This window comes from Apium graveolens, chromosome 5, assembly GCF_009905375.1.
Source record: "Apium graveolens cultivar Ventura chromosome 5, ASM990537v1, whole genome shotgun sequence".
Lineage (NCBI taxonomy): Eukaryota > Viridiplantae > Streptophyta > Magnoliopsida > Apiales > Apiaceae > Apium > Apium graveolens.
The window spans coordinates 225,592,862-225,598,218 of record NC_133651.1 but is presented as its reverse complement, the minus strand read 5'-3'; the positions used below and the strand labels follow the sequence as shown (position 1 = coordinate 225,598,218).

General features: G+C 37.4%; 1 non-coding gene across 1 annotated transcript; it reads left to right on the top strand.

The window, feature by feature from the left end:
• The first annotated feature begins 4,192 nt into the window (after positions 1–4,192).
• On the top strand, positions 4,193–4,298 carry LOC141663208 (small nucleolar RNA R71). Its single transcript, XR_012551289.1, has one exon. It is a non-coding gene; the product is annotated as a small nucleolar RNA R71 (small nucleolar RNA).
• Positions 4,299–5,357: the final 1,059 nt, after the last annotated feature.

The window sequence follows — 5,357 nt, the reverse complement described above, 5'->3', positions numbered from 1 at the left end:
GAAGATAATTTGATGTTAGAACCTGAGATTATTTTTGTTTAAATAGAAATATGGTCTAAAGTTGTGGCTTTTCGATGAATTTGTAAACTTTGTTTATTTTAGTTGACTTAAAACTTTATATTGTTGTGTTGTATTTGAACTTTGAATTTGAGTTCTTAAGTTAAATATGTATTTAAGTTTTTAGCGTTACAAGTATAATTAGTAGATATTTCTATGTTGGTAAAAACATGAAAAAATGTTACAATAAATACAGAATTTTAAAAAGGAAATGTTACAATACGACATAAAGATGTTACCAAAAGATTGAACTGTTTTAACATTCAGTGTTACAACAGAAAATATGATGTTGCGAAAGAGTTTATTGTGACATATTTTTTGATGTTACTAAATCTTTATGGGTGTTACAATAGAACTATGGTTACACCTGCCTTTTGTAACCATAAATACTGAAAGTGTAACCAAAGGGGGTCTATTGTTACATTTTCATCTATGTTACCAAAGGTTCAAAATCTGTTACCATAGACCCCTATTGTTGCACGAGCAAATCCAACACCACGAAATTTTCAAAAAGTGTAACTATAGCCCAATTTTTTGCTTTAGGTAACATTTTTTGGCCATTTTTATAGTTTTTTTTGGGTGTTGCTAGAGGTCATATATGGTGTAGTGGTGTGTGTTCATTTGACAATGGAAAAAACTTCAAAATGAAATGACAGTAAACTTACTTGAGTACAAGAAATGAGATGCTGGGTGTTAGGGTAAAAACACGCGCTAAAATTACATGCAAGTATACGTGTTCAGAAGTAGTATAAGATATAAATAAGATTCGTACCCACAGAGACTCTTTTTAGTTAACTTAATGACTTTAAACAGAGTTCAAATAAATCCCACAAACCAACTCACAAACCAAAAATGTGCGTGTGTGGATGCTTAACAAATATACCCTCGATACTAGATCAATAACCATTACTTATTTATTATCAAAATAATCACAAGTTTATAAACAGAATAGACGTTAAACGCATAATGACTCACAACACCTCCTTCCTACTAGAGTTATACAAGGATTCACACTATTATTGAACACATAACAACAATGATTATTTGACCGTGCAATGAATGAGGTCCCAAAAGACTTATACAATAATATCCATGTTGCGAGCGTTAGGTTAGCGGATCCCAGACTATCAAATCCTTAGGCCACTAGGCACAAATTCCCCTAGAACTTAATAACTCGAGTATTAAAGAGCTCACTCTTGATCAATATGCATAAACACATACTTTCTCTTTTTTTTCTTTTTTTTTTCTTTTTTTTCAACAATTTCTGAATGTGTGTGTTTCGGTCCATCTCATTCAACCCTAGACTACTCATAAAAATATGAGCCGACTACTAGCCATTTGATGCCTAGCCTTATTCACAACTAGCAATGAAATTCAAGTTTTTCTCCAGTTTAAAAATCAGTGCTCCTACGCCATTACGAGAATAACAAAAATTCTAGATATAAACAAGTGATTCAATCTCAACAAATCAACAAGTATAATCATGATCTAGATCAAAAGCAATCCTATAAGACTTGTGATTTTTTTCTGGCATGCAAATCAATTCATTAGACTTAAACAACCCTCTATTCGTCATCACCACACTCAAATTAACATCAACTTGTCAATCGGAAACAACTCAACCTAAGGGATCATGTTATATGCATGCACATACAACTATATGAACTCACAGAATAACACGAACAAATATGCAAACAAATATGACCTAAATGAACAATCATGCAAAAATATGAATGAAATACACTAAACATGCAAAATGAATCTATACGAATCTATATGGACACACAAACTAATCCTTACATTATCACCCCAAACTTAAAATTTTTAATGTCCTCATTGAAGGTAATAATAAGGCTTTCAGGTATACCTAGTTAGTGGGAGAGTCACCCTATTCGGGTGGAGGATCAAGTGGCCAATCCACCTCGACACGAGTGTCTCGGAAAACAGTACCAAGAGCGTGTGTGAAATCTTCAGCAAAACGTTGGTGAATATCATGCATGGCCTCAATACGCCGAATCAACCTTATATACTACGCATCACCAAGACCAAACCTATCAACTGTCTGTGGTGCATGAAAGGGACCCTCTGTAAGCACGGGAGGAACCGGACGGTCACCCTTTAGATTATCATAGATATATTCCAACCCCTTGTCAGGGGGTGCACCTGAAAATGCAAAACTCAAATGATCTGGCAGCAGTTTAAGCCCAAGTGTGGGAGCTTCTTTAATAGACGACTCGAAACGCTCCTAGAAATTTTCAGCTCTGCTAACCCAATGGAATCGAATGGCATATCCAACTTCCTCTTCCACAGAGGTGCATTCAAAACCTGCAAATGCTCTGCTCCTTCTTCATCTTCAATAACTGATTCCCCTATTAAGGATCTCTCTAAGGTATCTGACTTTGAAAATTGCTCAAGCTCCGAATTCACGACATAGTCGACCCGCTCTACTTTAAAGAACTACTCTTTATCTGTGGATAACTTTATTGCCTTGAACACACTAAAAGTGACCTTATGATCTTGAACCTTCATCGTAAGCTCTCCTTTTTACACATCAATCATAGTTCAGCCTGTAGCCAATAATGGCCTTCCTAAGATAATGGGAATCTTCTTATCCTCCTCAAAGTCTAGAATGACAAAATCAACAGGGAAGATGATTTTGTCCACCTTGACCAAGATATGCTCCACTACTCCTCGCGGATAAGTGATGGAACGATCAGCCAACTGTAAAGACATGTTCACAGGTTTTGGATCAGGTAGTCCAAGTTTCTTGAAAACTGATAAGGGCATCAGATTGATGCTAGCTCCCAAGTCACACAAACACTTGTCGAAAGATAGATTGCCAATGGTGCAAGGTATCGTGAAGCTTCCTGGATCCTTAAGCTTGGGAGGTAGTTTCTGTTACAGCACAGCATTGCACTCTTCCGTTATAGCAACGATTTCCAACTCCTCAAGTTTTAGCTTCTAAGATAGAATACCCTTCATGAACTTAGCATAGCTCGGCATCTGTTCTAGAGCTTCAGCAAAAGGTATGTTGATATGCAGCTTCTTAAAAACTTCCAAAAACTTGGCAAATTGCTTGTCAAACTTATGCTATTGAAGCCTTTAAGGATATGGCAGAGGTGGATAGACCTGTTTATCCCCTGTATTACCCTCAGGAGGATTGCTTTTAACATCTTTCTTCTTCGGTTCCACCTCGGCATCCTTCTGTACCACTTTTTCAGCTACAATCACATTTTCTGGATTTGGCAAAGGTGTAGATGCACCTGCATTCTGGACAGAATTTTCAGACTCTTGGTCTTGCTGAATTTGGGGGCTTGCGACCTTTCCGGACCTCAAGGTGATGGCGTTCACCTGTTCATTAACTTCTCTCTTTCCTGGATTGGCTTCTGTATCACTAGGAAGCGTTCCTGATGGTCAATTCAATAAGGTGTTAGCAATTTGCCCTATTTGGTTCTCCAGAGTCTTGATAGAAACAGCCTGGCTTTGGCATATAAGAGCTTGGTTTTTGCACATAAGCCGCAATTCTTCCTGTTCAGATTTTTCATTCGAAGATAGACCTGCACCTCCATGAGTTTATTGTTGAAGTTGGAGTTATTGTCTTGGTGCATATTGTGGTTGTTGAAAACCAGGAGGGTTGAATTGCTTTGTTGCATACTGCTGATAAGGCTGTTGCATCGCACTCTAATTTTTGCTTCAGCTGAAGTTAGAATGATTTTGGTTGTCAGGATGATAAGTGGCTGGAACTGGTTGCTAAGATCTTTAAAAGTTGCTCACAAACTGAGCTGATTCACTAGATATAGCGCATTGCTCCATCGCATGCGAATCGGCACACAGCTCACAAACACTGGTTATTTGATTAACACCATAGTTAGCCAGAGAATCGATCTTCCTAGACAATGCCTTTAGTTGAGTAGTGATAGCCGTAGCTGTATCCACTTCTAGAACTCCTGCTACCTTGCCCTGTGGCAATCTCTGGGTTGGATACTGATATTCATTAGCAGCCATCAGCTTAATTAGACCATAAGCTTCCTCATAGTTCTTTGCCCATAATGCTCCACCTGATGCTGCATCAAGCATGGGTCTAGACTGTGCTCCCAAACCATTATAAAAATAATCGATGATCATCCAATCAGGTATGCCATGATGAGGACACTTCCTAAGCATCTCCTTGTAGCACTCCCAAACTTTACATAAGTTTCTCTCGATTGCTGCGCAAATTGAGTAAGAGCATTCCTGAGTATAGCTATCTTCGCCATAGGGAAAAATTTAGTAAGAAACTTCTGAGCAACATCCTCCCAAGTAGGGATAGATCAGCTGGTAGAGAGTGTAACCAGCTCTTAGCCTTGTCCCTTAGAGAGAATGGAAACAGTCTTAGTTTCACAATATCTTCAGAAATATTATTAAACTTGAAGGTGTCTGTATATTGATGAAATCCCTAATGTGCATATTGGGATCTTCCGTTGGAGAATCCCCAAACGGGACTGAATTCTGTACCATCTGAATCATGCTAACCTTGATTTCAAAAGTATTAGCCGCGATGGATGGTCTAACAATGCTAGATTGAATGTCATTGATCTTAGGTTGAGAATAATCCATCAAAGCTTTCGAATTTGCTACTAGTTCTCCCATTGCAATGATAACTAGAGTACCTGAAACACACGACTAAAGTAAACCTTGTAAGTAAGAGAGTCCGAGTCAGTGAACTTTAACGACCACTGATGTCAAGCACATAAACTAAAAATTAACACCGAATCCTCGACAGCGGCGCCAAAAACTTGTTAGGGAGAAAACACGCGCTAAAATTATACGCAAGTATACGCATTCGCAAGTAGTATAAGATATAAATCAGATTTGCACCCACAGAGACTCTTTTTAGTTAACTTAAGATTATGCACCTATGCAACAATGGTATGGCTATCGCTCAATGCTAAGACAATAACAAGTTAAGATGTTTATAACTAAGATTAAACTAACATGCAATTAACTAAGAATAAAAGTGATTGAATTAACTATATGAGACAAACATGGGATTCAAACTTCATTAAATACTTCATTCAAAGTCATTGTTCTTAACCTTATCATGCAATGGTGATGATAACTAATCAGATAACACGAAACTAGTAAATGCCAACTTTCGTCGTACGAATACCCTACTACCAGACATCCACAAAAGAGATAGAAGTTGAATAGACACCAATTATGTTGAGACCCTATATGTCTATAGAATTTGACAACATAAAGGTTTAATGAACAAGTTATTTATTGTGATTACATAGGGAAAGTAAGATGGTTAAAATTAC